The sequence below is a fragment of the Thamnophis elegans genome, chromosome Z (genome assembly GCF_009769535.1).
Source record: "Thamnophis elegans isolate rThaEle1 chromosome Z, rThaEle1.pri, whole genome shotgun sequence".
NCBI lineage: Eukaryota > Metazoa > Chordata > Lepidosauria > Squamata > Colubridae > Thamnophis > Thamnophis elegans.
In genome coordinates this window covers 43,450,006-43,468,793 of record NC_045558.1, presented here as the reverse complement: position 1 = coordinate 43,468,793, position 18,788 = coordinate 43,450,006, and positions in this window count along the sequence as shown.

Here is an 18,788-nt window from a genome sequence, read left to right as displayed (position 1 = left end):
ACTGGAAGGTTTTTTTAAAATCAGCTTTGGCTGATAACCTTAATTTGAACAAGATTAACACCTTCAATAATTGATGCAATGATAACTTTAGAGCTGGATTATTGTAATTTGCTTTTCATAGAGTAAACCTTGAAACCTTGAAGAAGTGGTTACTGTAAGCAGTATGTCACTTGAAGATCTTGTAGATTTCTTGTGTCAATAAAAACTGTCCCTTGATTGGGAGTTACCATCAAGCCCATATTCAATGTTCTTAGAATAGAGAACCTTAAATGTTTTAATCCATTTTTTCCATATATTTAAGTAATTAACGGGATACCGTTGCAAGGCCCCCTCACTAAATAACTAATTCTATTTTTTCTATTAAGAAATCAATTTGCACTGGAAATAAAACAATATTTCCTTTTTATCACAGAGGGTTCAAATAATCTTTATTTAGACCTTTCAAAATTTTAACATTGTAATATTAAGTATTATTTTAATTTTTAATATTTTTATTCTTTAATTTTAATCATATTATTACTGTTTCCATTATAGCTTTGTAAGATATCCAGAGGTGTTAAGGGAGTGAACAGCCTAATACATTTTAAATAAATAAACATTCCAGTTGCTGAAGTCCAAATAAAATATCAGCAAATATAATAACATTATGGGCTAGAATTAATCAGGCTATGCTCAAGTGCTATTTGTACCTTCAAATCTGCAAAAATACATAAGTACAAGCCCTCATTAGTATTATTCTGTTCACAATTTGAATTTTTTAGTTAGCATTATATTTAATGTCTTTAAATAAAGGTCTGCTTTTAACTAAGCCAATAAACTAAAAAAAAAACCAATCAAAGAAGCTAAAGTTTTTATTAAACAGTAAACAGCTTGAACACCTAATGGAATAAATTAAATTCTTTAACTCAGTCAACATTTCATATGCATACTATATTCAGTATGGTATGCACTCCAAATTTTTGTCTGAATATGATAAAGTTAACCAAAATCGTCTTGGTGGTCTTTTGAAAAAAATATCTACATGCCTTCCAGTGCTTCATCTTCTCTTTCAGATCTCTTCAGATACCCAGAAGTTACAGCAAAGAATGGAAGAACTTTATGAAGATTTATTTTCCTCTGCATTTGAGAATCCTAATATCTTAAATGTTGTTTGCTGCTAGTCACCACCCTGGTAATGTAACCAAGAAATTACCTCTCCTCAGCTATGAGAGTGACTCATCTCACTACAAGATGTGCTATGTGCTTATCCAGTCTAGGTAAGAAACTAAGAAAAGGGGAAATTGGTCTCTTTAATATTCCACTGCTTACACCATGCATCTCAGCATCTGAACAGGTGTAATCACACCCTTAGAATAAACTGCTTAGCAAAACACAAGTGTTTTTGGAGATTGTTGGTTCTGGAATTATCTTGAATAGTAATGATGCATATTTTTGTTCCACCATGTCAGTTGGATATCAGGAATGTCTCCTGGTTATTTTTGTTTTTACTTGTGGATTAGATACTAATGTAGTCTTTTGAGTTTTAATGACTCTTAATTATCAGTGGGGAGAAGAGCCATGGGATTTAATGCTAGATCTTTCCACAATGATCTTCTCTCAACTTAGCATCCAAGGAAAACATGCACCTCCCTTCCCTACAAAGTGTTTCCCCCTTTTTCCTGCAAATGGAATAAAGGCAGCTGTATCCAGACTCCGGTGTTCCTACTACAGAAAGAGAAAGGGTAAAAGAGCAACTTAGTAGGACACAGGAAATTACAATAAGGTTCCCCTCTCAAACTTTCTACAAATAAACGGTATTTAAACCAAGGGAGCAACCAGAAAAGTAAGATACGAGGTAGGTAAACCCTGCCAGCTAAAGGGAGGCAGTTATTGTAAACTCACCTGAGGAAACAGAGGAGCCAGACAAACTAGAGTTGCTGGATGTGGCCATCCTCTTCCCTTCGGCCTCCTTAGTGACTTGTCCTGGCGATTCTGGTGCTGTTCGGTTGCCTCCGCCGCTCCCGACCCATTTCAAAGTGCGGGAGCCGCGTCGAGGAAAGCAGCCACAGCAGGCGATGCCTGGCCTTTGCTCGCTCCTTGTCCGAATAACCTGCTGTTGTAACTGGTTTATTTGCGTTCCTTTGAGGCTTGGCAAGGAGGAGAAGCTGGCCAAGGAAGGGTGCCGGGATGTGTCCAGCTCCTTCCTCTCTACCCGAGGAATAAAAGGCTTCCCGATGGGTAGAGCAGCCCCAGCAGTTCTTTTCCCCTCGCCTTTTCCCCTCCCTTCGCTTAAACGGCTAAGCCTTGACAAGCGAAGCAGCAAGCGACTCCACCTCCTCCGCCGCCACCGCCTAAGCTTTCCTCACGCACACAAAGGAAGCGGAGAAAAAGACAGGCTGCAGCCCCTGGGACAGCGGAGGGGACAGCCCAGGGTTCGGGCACCGACGGAGTCCCGCGCGAGAAGCGAAAGAGGCGCCGAGACCGTCCAGTCGGATCCTGCCCCTGTGGCTGCCGCTCTCTTCGCTGGCTGGCATCAAGAGAGCTCCCGCTCCTTCCATGTGCCAAGGCTGGTTCAACATTCAACATGGGAAGTGAAGGCAGGTCGCGCCGCCTTCTGGGGGAGGGGAGAAGCGGGGAGGCAACTACGAGAAGGCGGGTCCCCAGCGGTTGCCTTGGGGTGCGCTGGGTGCCTGTTGCGTTTTCCGATTCCTCGGTGCCAAGTATGCACGTCTGATTTGGTCACCTCTTCTCCCGCCCCCCTCTGTTGAAACAGGAGAAAAGTGTCTTCTGTTAATCTCAATTGTTGTAAAGCTTGCTGACCAGGTCACCTGTTGGAGGTGTCAATTTCTATGAAGGTGGTGGAGAGCAGATAAGAACGCTCTTACAACTATTGGAGCGGTGGCACGGGGGTGAAATTCGGTAGATTCTGACAGGTTCTGGAGAACCAGTAGCAGAAATTTTGAGTAGAACCAGAACCAACAAATACCATCCCTGGCTGGCCCCAGAGTGGAGTGGGAATGGAGACTTTGCAATATCCTTCCCCCAGGAGTGGGGGGGGGGATTGGGAATTTTGCAGTATTCTTCTCCTGTCACACCCACCAAACCACACCCACAGAACTGGTAGTAGAATATGTTGAATTTCACCACTGGTAGCGCACCATTTTGATGCTTCTTCATCCGTCTTTCATTCACACTTCTTTAAATTGGTCTTCTACTAAGCAGTTAATTTTTGGATTGGGGAGGGCCATCATGTCCTTTGCCTCAAGCTGCACAGTAATTTGAGCCATCTCTGGAGATAATTATTTTCTAGAGGTTTTCATACTGTGCTGACAAGTAACCTTAAAGGAATTCCTGTCATAAGCAAGAACTATTCAATATTATATGTATCTTCCATATCAATTTCTTTTGTATTTATATATGCCTTTTCAATTGGTCTTTAAAAACACATTTTCTTCATAAAATACTTATCTAAATCACAGTTTATTCAAATGACTTTATGGGAATACAGGTAGTCCTTGACTTATAATCACAATAAAGGCCAAAAAATTTATTGCTAAGTGAGACATTTGTTGTGAATTTTGCCCCATTTTACAGCCTTTCCTGCTACGGTTGTTAAGGGAATCATTGCAGTTTTTAAATTAGTGACACGGTTTTTAGGTGAATCTGGCTTCTTCATTGACTTTGCTTGTCAGAAAGTTATAACATATTACATATTCCTGGGACATTCCAACCATCATAAATACCTGCCAGTTGCCAAATATTTGAATTTTGATCATGTGACCATGGGGATGCCACATGGTTATAAGTGTGAAAAAATGTCATAAATGTCACTTTTTTCAGTGCCATTGTAACTTTGAACAGTCACTAAATGAACTGGTGTACGTCAAGGACTACCTGTACATCAGAGGTGGGTTGTAGATATTTTTACTACTGGTTCGTGCGTGCTCATGTGCGCAACCCTTCTGCACATGTGCAGAAGCATCCAGGCAGGTGGGCGGAACCTTCTGCCACTGCTACTCCCGGTTCGACCAATCTGGACCAAACTGGCAGCAATTACCTCTGCTGTACATAGTGCACTGCACTATAATCATAACTTAATGAAACCATCTCAGTCCAAGTAATACACTAGGCTGAAATGTAATTGGACTATTTATGTTCAGTATATTCATGATCACAGCCATTGTCAACATTGCCCTAAGTTATCATATGGCTTGTTTGGTTTTAAAATTAAGTATTCTGTTATGTCAACTACAGCTAGGATTCTGTAGATTTTATTTTAGCTCTGTGGCCTCAGGATAAATTAGCTAAAATTGAAACTTTTCCACTGATACTAGTAGTAAGAATTGAATGGTGCTGCATTCTCATGGCACTCAAATATAAATTAGCATTCTGCCTGTTTCAGAATGCACAAAAGGCATTAACTAATAATGCACTAATCAACTGGTTACCTGCGATTATATTGGGGATGGATAGAGACAAAACTGGGCAACCTGTATGAGAGAATAGCTTTTGTGCCTGTATACCATATACTACAGCATATTATGATTTATAATATTTATATTTTATAACTGTAGGTTGATCTCCATGTGCATACTTTATGGATATTTGCATTTATGGATATTATGCTTCCTACAATTCCTATTTCAAATGTTCAAACTTTTTTATTTTATGGAGATCATTCTGTAGATCTGAAATCAAATTAAACTCTTTTATTTCAAAATATGTTGGCTGCTGACCTTAAGGACTGTTGCTTATGAGGTGCTAGTTTTTTTCACTGAGCATATACACATACAACCTGAACACCTATTCCTTTGGTTATTTGGAATTATGACAAAGGAAACTGAAAGGTCATAGTTGACATAGTGTTGTTTTACAACAATGTTTTCTGAAAAATAAAGGAAAGAAGAAGCAGATGCCCATGTCTATGCTTCTTACTGCTTCTATTACTTAGGAGACAATATATGTGAGACAATGTGTAACATGTGGGACTTGAATTCTCATTCAATTTCTGGTTGTCATTTATTGTTTTTCAACCTAGCTAACTAGTGCTTTAATGTTCATCACATGATAATAGGGAATACTGATGGAATAAATGCAAGGACTATTCATAAAGTTACTTTTCAGTGTAACTATAATTTAAAATGGTTGCTAATCAAGATCTATCTGTATAATTTTGAAATCCATGAAGTAGCCAGTTTGTAACCTGAGATAAATCCAATTTGGTAAATTTATTTGTTTGTTTGTTGATTAAATTTATTGGCATAAACCTCACTCTGGAGGATAAGATGTTACAAAGGACAGGAGTGACAGCAGAGAATGCTCTTCTCCTGGACGCTGCCAACCAGAATAAACCAGCAGCATGCCCACTCTACCAGTACAGATGGCATGACCTGGAAGCAAACCAGCAGCCAATGCAGCTCATTGAACAGTGGTGTTACATGGCCCCATTTATTTTGGGGACCCCAAAATAGTCAATACTGCCACACTCTGGACCAGTTATAGCTACAAATGCTCTTCAAGGGTAGCCATTGCATTGCATTGCAATAGTCAAAACATAAAATGACTAGGGCTTGAATGACTGAGGGCAGGTATTCCTTATCCTCCTATAGCCCTGATCCTACACAGGCTGCAACTGGCACACAACTGAAGTTGTACAAAGGTTCTCCTAGGACCTAGTCATAACTAGGAGAGTTGAGCAGAAGTTATGAGTTCAGGAGACCCCCAAGTTGTAGACTGGAACCATCTTGGGTAGCGCCATTCTATCTAGAACTAAAAATGTCAAAGACCTGGATCTTTCTGCTACCTTAAATTGATAAAATTCCAGGAAGTTGCCATTGATTTTAAAAAGCTTTTCCACATACTCCAAAACATCAATATTGAGAGGAAAATATTCTACACAAATTAAAATAAAGAGGATATACGTATAAAATAGAAGACGTATTTTCTTCTGCATTAAATGCAAAATTAGATTTCTGATTAAGAATATAGTCTCTAACATTTTCTATTAATGTTGTAATGCACCAGTTAGTAAATTTCATGTCTTCAGTAAATATTAATTTTGAAATATAAATCATGACTTTGATAAACAGATAAGCACTGACAAACACTGATTAACAGATATGGAGATTGGGCAAAGAACATATTGTATTTTGGGACAGATCAGATTCTTTTTCCTAATATATAATTAGAAATTTTTCTGACTGCTGGCATGCAGCACATGTTAGTTATCTAAATTAATTTAAATTAAGGTTAAACAAAAATTTAAAACATTCTCTATCTTAGAGAAGATTTATTATGAGTCTAAATAGATTAGGTATACAAACAGGAGATGTTAGCCTCTGTTTCGCTATTTGCTTTCGGCTACAATTGAAATGGGGTAGTGGTGGTATTTGGGAAGTTTTAACTACAGGAGAGATTGTAAAAAGGGAGTTTTGTTCTCATCATCTACTGCGCATGTTCGAGATAGTGCTTGGTGTGGTCAAAGCCAACCATCCTGCATACCAACCTGATGATGCTCCTTGAAGATGGAACTCACATGACATCAGGGGTGGGTTCCTTCGCACAAACTGGTTTGTCGGTGAACCCGGAAGTAATTAACTTCCGGGAATGACGGTACCGGTCCTGGCCCCTGTCGCTGCAAAGCGCCCTTTTGCCGGCGCGTCGCAGCTCACTTGCTCATTCCCCTGCCCATCCGTAGCTCACTCCCTTGCTCCCCCGCCCATCCGCACTAAGCCCAGCTTGCCTCTCACTGATTTGCTGGAGTCCAGCCAATCAGTGAGCGGGTTGGAGGCGAAGCGAAGCTTTTCTCGTGCTTGTCCTCTGTTTGAAAATTCCCTTTGGCCTTCGCTTGCTGCTTCCCCCTCGGGTAAGCAACAAAGCCCCAGCGGTGGGACTCGGGAGGCTTCGGGTGGTTGGTGGCGGCCCAGCTTCCATGAGGGAAGGCCTCCAGGCCTTCGCTCACGAAAGCTGCGGGCTTGCATGCACTACGCGGCCGAAGCTGGGTGGGGTGGTGGTGGTAGCGTCGGCGTCGGCGTTAGTGGCAGCGTTAGTGGCAGCATTAGCGGCTGAAGTGGGGGCCAGCGGCCTAGCTTTCGTGAACAAGGCTCGTATGCACTACGCAGCCGAAGCTGGGTGGGGGGGTGGCGTTAGTGGCGGTGTCGGTAGCGGCTGAAATGTTAGCGGCGGCAGCGTTAGTGGCTGAAGCATTAGCGGCAGCGGCGTTAGCGGCGGCGGCATTAGCGGCGGCACTACGCAGCCGAAGCTGGGTGGGGAAGCGGCGTTAGCAGTGGCATTAGTGGCAGCGGCGTTAGCGGTGGCGGTATTAGCAGCAGCGGCGGTGGTAGCGGCTGAAGGGGGCAGCGGCCTAGCTTTCGCAAGCTAGGCTCGTGTGCACTACGCGCCGAAGCTGGGTGGGGGGGGGTGGCGTTAGTGGCAGTGGCGTTAGCGACGGCGTGTTAGCAGCGGCGGCATTAGCGGCATTAGTGGCTGAAGTGGGGGGGCGGCCTAGCTTTCGCGAGGGAAGGCCTCCATGCCTTCCCTTGCAAAAGCTGTGGGCTCGCATGCACTATGTGGCCGAAGGCAGGTGGGGGGGGCGGCATTGGGGGCGGCGTTAGCAGCGGCGTTAGCGTCGTTGTTGTTAGCAGCGGTGGCGTTAGTGGGGGCGGCGTTAGCAGCGGCAGAGGTAGCGGTGGTGGTGGTGGCGGTAGCTGCATTAGCAAGCTACTCCCATCCGGTCACATGGGTAGCAAGCCACTCCCACAAAGGAGGCCACGCCCACATAGTAGGTTCGAACAATTTTTGAAACCCACCGCTGCATGACACCTAAGGGATTTGCAGATTGGACTGTGGGATGGGGTTACCAGGGGGAGTGGGTTTGGTCACATATTGATATGTATGGTTTTGCACGCTTTTGCCTCAGATCTTGCTTTGCTTAGCTGCTATCTCTTCATAACCAGTAAAAGTACTCTTAATTCTGCGAAATGGAGTTAAGTGGTTTCTTTCTTGGTTGCCGAGGAGGCCGGTTTGACAGGAATTATGATAGCAATTAATTTGCAATGTATTGCTGAAAATAAAATACCCCCCAAATCATCTGTTTAAAAAGATATCCAGTCCTAATCTGAGTTAAAATTATGAAACACATTCAGAAAGCAGAACAATAAAAGTTTTCTATTATCAGTTATCACCTGAACAATTAACTGAACAAACAGCCATTGATTCCATCTTTCTATTAAGGAGAAATATATTTATATTTAAGTTATAATGATTATGAATTGTATCTGTCTATTGTATCAGCATATGCAACTTCTGTACAAATCTATAAATCTACTTATCATTTTATTATACATTTTTCTTGCAATTAATAAATTGCATCCATAGGTACAGAAAGCAGTTCTCTGAATGCAATGAAACTATCTTATCCTTATAATAAAATGAAAGCTTTGAAGAGAGACAAAACAAAAAAATTATACCTTAAATATATAAACGCATATGCATAAAAAATCTATTTATTGAAGAATTCATGTACAACAAAGAGAGACATAATCATTTACTTCTTGCATCTGAGGCTCCACAATGTTCTAATCTTTAGCAATTTACAAGCTTCTAGCTATTTGTTTTTTTCAAAAGCGCCTAAGAAAATGAAATCTCAGGTGAATGTGATATCTGCATCAAGAATTATACTACAGAATAGAAAACTGCTAAAATTGCAAAAATATTATACCAAAATTGCAACCCGAGTAATGGAAATATTTTATTTGTGGCATTTATCCAACTCTAAATATCATAGATATCCTTTCCCAAGTCACAAGAGACATTAATTCTGTATATGAGGATTGTTTTAGATAACTTTATTGGCAAGCTATAAAATGAATATATTTGTGAACACAATATTCTGGTGGAATTCTTTTTTTTTTTAAATAAATGTTTTTTTAATTTTAATTGAAACAAGTACAGCATCTTTCTTTACATCTGTAGAAAATGTATCAATCGATTACAGACAAACTTTGGTACATCTCCTCCATGGTCAACAAACATAACTCATATTAACTCAAGCATTATCATATATCCATTTTCATTTGACTGTAATTATTATTTAAAGATATTAATAAAAGTAATAATCTTGAACAATACCTGCCCACACCAGTGGGAAAAGAAAAAATCAAAAAGAAAAGGCAAAATAAATAAATAAATAAATTAAACAAAAAAAAAGACAAAAACGACAAAGGACAAGGCAGGAGAAAACAAAAACAAAACACAGGTATCTATTATAAAAAAGAAAAAGTATATCAACTGGTTACAACATGCTTTGGTGCTTCTCTTCCATTAACTCATATTAATTCAAATATCTTAACTCAAATGTTTACCATATTAACATCATTATACCTCCAGTTTTAATTACCTATAGTTATTTAAACATCCTTCATCCTTAGCTATGCCAAAGAACTAATCCATAACACATGCTGACATTTCACCCACTCACCCGTAAAATCCTCCACCAACATCAAATCCCCATATCCTATTTTAGCTGAACATCCACAATATTTAATCATATCATATATCACAACATTTTCCCAGTATTGATTAACATTTGATTGTATGTATTTTATTTAGTTTTTATAATAGTGATAATAATTGTAATTAATACTCTTTATGTATAATCCAAAAATGTTTTCTCATATCCAATTGTTATTTATCATATCGACTCCACATAACATACATTACTATCAATATCAACCATTATTCAGCTATATCTGTTACAAAAAGAGCAATTAGGTTTAGCTAGTTTTCAATTGTATTCTTCAATCTATCAGCCAATTCCACATTATATACATTACCATCAATATCAATTATTATTCAGCTATATCTATTACAAATTAAAGTAATCAGATTTAGCTAATTTTAAGTTGTATTCCAAAAAACCCGTCCAAAAATCCTTCGGAATAGAGGAATTTCAGGAATTGCCTGAAACTCCGTCTTCTCACTGCTAAGCCCCGCCTTCTTCCAATATTCTGGTGGAATTCTTGATGCTTTAATTCTAGTCTTGTTGTTAATTCAGTTTCTCAGTTGTACCCAAGACATTGAGCTACGTACTAATATGGTGATCTTTGCTTCAGTCACTCAACAGGAAATGGAAGCGCAACTAGTATGCATGGTTGGTCAATATATTACTAGTATATAATATATCCAATATGATATATATCACTGAAAAATTCTTGCTAGGGCTCTTCCAAGAAATAATTCTATAGAAGTATTATGTATGTTAATGTAGGTGATGTTATGCTTTGCAAGACAAATTGAATTGCAATCCCATGGTTATTAAACTGGTGGAATGACTTTATTAGCACTCCACATGAGATTGTCTTCAAAGATCATTCAAAAAGTTCAATTCATTCAGAATGCAAGTTTAGGCAGTGATGCGAATGGCTTGGCAGGTCAATTTGACTTCAGTGCTTCATGGGCAGCTGTGGTTACTAGTATGGAAATTTTATTCAGATAATACATGTAGTTGTCATTTAACAACCTTTTGTTCCGATACCATTCAAATTTTACAACAATGCCAAACAAGCGGTAGTTACAACCAGTCCTTGTACTTATGGCCTTAGTCACATAAAAGTAATGAACTTTCCTGTTCCCACTGCATGGTTTTAGGCAATGAAGGCAACTGCCAGACTACGCATTATAGTCCTGTGCTTTTTCAACTTATAACAGTGTCATTTAATGACACAGTTTCCAGTTACAATTAGTGTTGTTAATCAAGGACTGGCTGAGGTTAAAGAGATTAAAACTAGTGACATGAGAATACATACTCTAAGATTAACATCAGATTGACAATCAAACTACCTCAATCAAGGAACTGTTAACAAATCAACAGTAAATAGCCCAACCAAAGACCCTCCAAGACCACCCCATCAACACTGACAAGGCAAGCCATTAGAATATAAGTGACATTATTGACTGCCCACCTTACCATAGAGTAATTTTAAGGTTATTGTATGTTTCCACTTTTGTGTATAGTTAGCTTCTTCCAGGAAGCTATGCCTCTTTCCAAAACTAAAGTTTTACGGCAAATACTGTATCTTTATTAGATTTGTTTGTATTGCTCAGCAACTTCATATGCTCTTTGGCAGTTCAGCAATATATGTTTTCTTTTTAAGCACAACCAATTGATTCAGCTTAGCAGACAGAAGAGCTTAATCAGCTGTATCTAGATCTATTGATGGAAAACCATCACAATGCTGATTGATGAGACTCAGAATAACAGAAGTAATACTTTGCCGAAGTTACAGCAGAGAAGAAAGTTTTGAAGTGTTGATTCTCATCCAGAATGTCACAGCACACTAGAATGGTACAAACTTCTTTTTATCTTTGATAAAAAGAATCTTTTTAAAAATAATTATGAAATGATTGATTGATTGATGTGATTATGTACTCAAAAGTTAATGTTGACACTTTGTGACTACATGGATAGGTTTTCTCCAGGACAATCTTTCCAGGAATGTAGTACCTGCAATAGAGTCCAATCACCTTGCTGATAGTGATTCTTTTCTTCTCTTTCTTTTCCTGTTTTCCAGAATTAAAGACGTCTCTAGAGAATTAGATTTTCCCATTATGTATCTGAAATAAAATAATTTGATTCTGAAATTTATGAAAATTGTCACAATTATGGTGAATGCATTTTTTAAAAAATCTAAGGTGGGTTGGTTGACAAGCTAGCCTTCACCTAAAAATGTTTAAACTTTGAAAGCTGTAGCTGGTATGATGTAAAATTGTCTGCCAGTAACAAAAGCAGGGATAGTTAATCCTTAAGTAACTATTAAAAGGATATAACTTGATAGCCAATGAGACATTGTTGTAGTCACTGGATAAGAGATTACATGGCATGTCCTAAGCATCATGATAGATACATTTGTCAATAAGAAATGGAAATATGAAGATGAGACGATGAAGCAACAGACTGCGATAGAAATATAAGTGGAAAAAGACAAACGTTCTTCCACCGTAAACAAGACTAAGCACTAAAGAATATATTCTTATTCAAGCTCATTTAGCATAGTGATTAATTTAGTTTTATTCCAGAATGTATCATTTATGGTGATGATAGATTAACTAATAAAACATTAAAACCGAGTAAGACATTTTGCTATGAAACCTCAGTATTACTTAGAAAAGCTTTTAAAGGCTAGGAAATAACATAGCTTGAATTTAGCTAAAACGGAACAGTGCTCAAGAAGGCTATATTTTGTAGCAGAACTACAATCTTCCTACTTACAGTGAAATGTATAACTAAACAGAAGAATCAAGATTCATTCACTACATGTCTTTATTTAAATATATTTATATGCATGCTATATACTCAAACTAAGTAACATACAATTCTAAAGTATCAAAAACATCAATGATATTAATAAACAATCATCATAGCACTTTGGGTTGAACAAACCAACTCTTCTCTCCCAACATTCAATGCTGATCAGTATATATAACATACTTATTTCCAAAAATTATGTGAGAAATAATCTATGATCTTCCTATCTAAGGTAGGAACCATTCATACTTCACAGTTTAAGTTAGGCCAAGGTGTAGATTTTTGGCATGGAGAATATTATGTCAAAGACCAGAGCCAAAAAGGGCTATATAAGCAATTGAATTGAATCCAGAAACAAATTGGCTGTCAATGAAGGCTATCAAAACTAATGTCATTCTGTTGTGTATGTTTACACCAGCACAATGCAGGTGTTCTGTTCCAGTTATAATTTTGTTCTGTTTCTTTGCTTTGTCTCTCAATGTTATTCCCACATATAATCACAGATAGAGTACATACCTTCCAGCCTCTAATTGAAGATATTGAATTTTCATGTGGCAGTAAGATCCACCATCTGAAAGTTTATTCTCATTTTGAGTCTGGACCTCCTTCTTTATTAGTTTAACCTACCTGTTTTCTAAATTTCTTCACTGTCTCTCTTTCTGAATTATGGTGCCTAAACCTGGACATAATACTCCATATGGAGCATTGTTCAGTTCAGCAGGGATCACTTTCTGTGATCCAGACTCTTTGCTCCTATTAATCTTCTTCAAGATAGCATTTGTCTTTTTACAACTTTATCACAGTGCTAGTTGATGTTTAATTTGTGGTTGGCAAGGTTACACTGATCCTTTTCATAGATACTACTGCCTTGTTTTGTACATGTCTTATATTTTTTCTACTATATGTAAAACTTTATATTTCCCCCTCATAAATTCTATTATTTCAGCTCACCACTCAAGTCTATCTAAATTTTTTGAATTCTTCTATTTCTATTTGAGTTCTACAATCAAAATTGAAAGACCACTTTTCAATGCCTTGCAATGGTGGCTATTTCCCTTACTTTACATAAAGCTCTTCATTTGTAGTATCCTCTGTTTGAAGAGCTTTTCAATCCAGGCTCAGTTTAAATAAATATAAGGAGATATTTGAGAGTGATAATCCAAGTTAGCCCTGGATGGTAGACTATGCAGTTATGTAAAGTCTCCTCCCCCATTATGAAGAAACATCAATTTAAATTGCACTTATAATTTCTAAAATTAGTATCAGTGTGTATAAAATACCATGTATAAATGTGGTAGAAATTTGCATCGTTCCCTTGTCTTTTAAAAAATTGCTTGGTAGTACAAAAATATATTTCACTTTAATCTTGCTTTAAGTCTGGATCTTTCATAAATTATAAAGATGCAGATGAAGGCTGATAAGGCAGCCAGTGGACAGAGAATGTGGTTACAATGTGAAACAAGACAGAAAATGGGAAGCAAGGGAAACCTCAGGTAAGGCATATGAAGAGCTGGAAACCTGGGAAACAGTGAGTTGGGAAACCAGCAATGAGAAAGGTGGAGGGAAAATATGACTAGACCAGTGATAACTAATCTTTTTGTCGTTGCATGCCAAAGGTACCTGTGTGACAGCACACATGCATGCCCACATCCATAATGCAATGCTCATGCATGCTTTCTGCACACACACATGTGACTCCCCACCCACACCCTCACCCATTTTTTCTTTCCAGGTTGGTGCAGGGGGCCTTCCAGGCCCAAAATGGGGCATGGGGAGGAGCGTGTTTCCCATATCCCGTTTTGGACCTGGAAGGCTGTCTGCACCAACTTGGAAGCCAAAACGGGATATGGGAAGGCCATGTGCAGTGCTTGCGCCACATTCTGGGCCTGGAAGGCCTCCTGCACCAACCTGGAAGCCAAAATGAGGCATGACATCATGCAAACCCCCCAAATGCAATACAAGTGCCCCCTGTGCATGTGCCTCGCCTCCTGCGCTTGTACGGCAGAGACCCAAAGACCAGCTGGGTAGCAGGAGGCACGCACACATGCATGGTGGAGCTGGGCTAGAGTAACGGCTGTCATGTCCACAGAGAGGACTCTGTGTGCCACCTATGGCATGTGTGCCATATTTTGCTATTATGGGACTAGACAAAGAAGATTGAGGGCCGGGACTGGGAAGAGACACATTGCATACCACATCAAATTGTTGTGCTTCTATTATTTAATGGCATGTCCTCTTTTTGGATGATTACACTGATAGCTTTCATGGTGAAAGGAGGAGCTGAACCTAAATACGTATCTTAACCACTATACCATAATGCAGTGATCTTCTTTTATTCCATCTGGAAATCAAAATTATGTTCTGTCTCAATTATTATTTAAACCAGGGAAGGGTACCATTATGCCCTTCAGATATTTTTAACAACTAAAGCAACTTCAATAAACATGTTCATTTGTTAGAAACTATAGGACTTGTAGTCCAAGATAACTGTAAAAAGCTCTTTTGCTTATCTCCAATCAAACTTAGTTTTCCCAATCAAACTTGGTTTTCCCAATCAGATACTTTTAATGTATAATGGAGTCCAATCAGTGCTAAAATTCAAAGTTTTGTACTACCGGTTCTGTGGGCGTAGCTTGGTCGGTGTGGCAGGGGAAGGATACTGCAAAATCTCCATTCCCACCCCACTCTGGGCCCAGCCATAGGTGATATTTGCCAGTTCTCCAAATTACTCAAAATTTCCACTACAGGTTCTCCAGAACCTGCTGAATTTCATCCCTGAGTCTAACTCTTTTTTTCCCCCCTATGATGACTAGTTCATACTTCAGCAAACTTAAGGTGGCACCAGATTCGGAAGGCAGAGTTAAGTGAAGCTAAGTTAATATCAGGACATATTTAGTTTTCTCAATTTGTTTAAAGGAAACATACATAATTTTACCTTCTGTGCCTAGATTGTCCAGACAGATCTGTTCTGTTCTATCAAACTGACAAGCCAAATGAACTTTGACAAAAAAAGGCTAGTGAAATAATTAAATATCTATTCAATGTGGGAAAAGCATTGTGCTTAGGAAAACAGAATGCTTGGAGCTGCCAGAAGAGATTTTATATTATAAGAATGGATTGTTACGGGACAGCAGATTTTATTTATAGTGATTTGCCTATGTTTATCTTTCACTTTGCATTAAGGGCAGAAGCTTCTTAGAATAATTTATCAGAGAATATTTCAAAAATATATAGTTAGGATTTGGAATAATGGGTATTTATTAATATTAACATCTATTATAGATACAATCTGCCATATGATATCTTACTTATTGAACAATTTTCTGGTCAGCTGCAACTTCTATAATCCAGATGAAGCTTTACAATATAACTGCAAACAAAGGAAATCAGTACTTTCTCTACTTATCACTAATTTACCTATCTTCCTAAGCAATACAGATGTGTGGCAGCTCCTATGCTTTGAAATAGATGTGGGAACTGCACATCTGTTGGGTACATTTTGATTGGAAAATAATGTGATGGAAGTCCTATTGCATAATATCCTTGGTTTTAACTATAAAAGTTTGGAAAATTATATTTATCTCTTTTTCCCTGAAGAACTGACAAGAAAGAAAGACTGTGAACAGTAATTTCATTATGAAATATATCCAACTGGACATATTAACTTTTGAAAAACCAAAAGAACTCTTTGTTGCATTTAATCAACTCTTAACGTGTAAAAGAGATTCACATCATTAAATGAACAACACAAAATTACACAACATTCTTCCTGTTTCAAAATAAAGTAAATGCTTTCAAATTAAGAATTTCATATTTTGGAATGTATTCCAAGGTTGCATGTCATATGAAATAATTTTTAACTCTTCTTTTTAAAAAAATCATTTGAAAAATAACATCAAACACCCTTCAGATAGAAAGATTAAAATTATACAATTTTGTGGATTCCGCCCAAGACTACCAGCAGATTTTGACTGATAATTTAGATTTTTTTTCTAGCAGTTGCCTGTGTTATTAGTAATTGCCTGATATGGAAAAATGTGTTTGTGGGTGAAGCAATTTAAATGTTTTTTTTTGCTAAGTATTAAACACTTCTTTTCTGCAGTTGAGGCACCTGGTTAGAAAAAACATTGGCAGTTCTTATTTGGCAAGCAAGTCATTTCCTTATCTACACTATTACATTTAATAATATTTTGAACTTAATTTGGTCAATAAATTATACCTATCTCACTAAACCAGAAATACATCAAATTATGTCTTAAGTCTAACCAAGGATTGTATTCAAACAACAACCTAAACATGGCTTACAGTTAGCCAAGGTAGCCATTCTACCTTGAATTTTGTTATTAAACTTTTTAAATTTGTTTTAATTGATTGATTGTGTTAATTTTTTAAATTTTGCTTTAATTATTTTAATATACCGGTATTTCATTTAATGGAGTGAAATTAATTTTTGCAATTTTTTTCAGTGAAGAGTTCTAAAAATATGTGTTTTTACAAGAATTCAAATCTGCTGTTATTTTTGCAGTTGCACAACATTTAGCTTGACCATATAGTCCACAACCCAAATACTATTAACTTTATCTTCACCAAATTACACCTTGTGCTACAAAAAATAAAGTTTTTTCTGCATGAATCTTATCTAGTTTAGCAAAAAATAATCCATTCGATCATAAACTAACATAAACTAATTATCTGAGTTACAAAAATATTTAAGTGAGTATCATCAAGTCTTGTTATGATTTGTTCTTTGACATTAGTCGTTGACTTGCTTCTTGGACTCTGATATAACCCTCACATTTCTCATGTGTATACCCTCTGCTTGCTGACTCTTTAACCTGTTTTGTCCTATATCCATATGTTTGATCAGTAGAGAGAATCTTTGTAACTCCTTCATGTGGAGTACACAAACCAACCAGATCAACTTCCAGACAAGCTTGACTTCTACCCAGTGCATGGCACCACCTTCACAGCCAGGATTATTTAGAGAATCTCTTCCAATAACCTTCAAGCTTTTTTGTTCAATGCTTTCTTGTTCATGAGATACATGAACAAGAAAGCATTGATTTCTCTAGAGTGAAATGATAAATATATCTTCCACCCAGCTTAACTACACACAGAATAATGTTCTTCTTTAATTGTGCTGTGTAATTGCTGGTCTGAACTGTTTGCTTTCTGATAACTTTAGTTGCATCCATATGACCATCAAAGATGGTCCTTCTTACAGAACTCATCAAATTCTTGATTTAGGCAGTTCATAATTTTTCTTAGCTCTTTTCACTTTATTGTGATTAACTACAACTATCTTGTCTTCTTTGGCGATCAAGCCAATGCATCTATGAAGCTGACTGTGGTAATGGTAGCAATGGCATGTAGACCAACATCGTATCTTATGCTCTGTATAGCGACATTTGTTATTTCTAGTATATTGTATTATGTCTTTTCTTTTGAAGTACAGAGGACATATGTTTGGTCTAAGGCCTCTTCATAACTCCCATCACATTCCTCTTCATTTTCATCACAAGAGATAATTGCTTCATTTGTCAGTATCGAAATTTCCGCAATATTTCTCTACTTATATTTAGCAAACTTTTGTGTCTTGCCATTTTTGCCTTTGAACTAATTGTTTCTGCTTGGGCACATCTGCCCAAAAAATCTGGTGTAATCCAAAAGAACCAATTTTGTTTTTCTGATCTTTAACAAAACCAAATGCCTTCCATGGAATCTTTGACTCCTTGAGGCAGATAAAGGTAATGTGATCTTCCTTTTTGCAGCCAATAAGGCAGCCAAATTCGGTACACAGAACAATTTGACACTTGCAGTTGAGGATGTCAAACAGTTTGCCAAGTTTCACAATGAAAGACTCTTTGACATCTAGCTTTCCTTTATTAAGAGATAAATTTTTGGCTTGATCCCAGCTCTCTTCGAACTTGTTCAAGATTGTCACTTGTGAATTTATAACAGGGTTCACAAAAGAACTGTTCGCTCACTCCCACTTTTCAAGCACTTTTGGATATATGTCTCTTGCAAGATTGGCTGCAGAGAGTTTTCTAGTATCATCAATACTTTGTTCTCTTAACAGTAGGCTATTTCTGAGAATGTTTTGCAGTGCTGGGAATTCAGATGGCAAAAGGTTTCAGCTAATCCCAATTAGGTTGCTCATATGAGTGAATGTTCCCAGTCTTGTTTTTTTTTAGAAGCCATTACAGATCAGTTATCACACTCACAAAAACAACGCCTGCAGTATTAACACTCTCAGACAAAATAACATTTAACAAAAAGAGAAAGACAGCTAAACCTCAAAATGAAACAGAAACAAAATTTTAAAAAGTTATGACATTTATGTAGTTACTTACCAAGCACATCTAAATTATATTAAAGTATATTTATAAAGTAAATTATATTAAACCAAAATATCTTTACAATCCCCAAGGCTGTCACAATTTTTGAGCACCCCTAATGTTTGGAAATTACAGTTTAAAAGTTTGACATGCCTTATGTGGCCAGG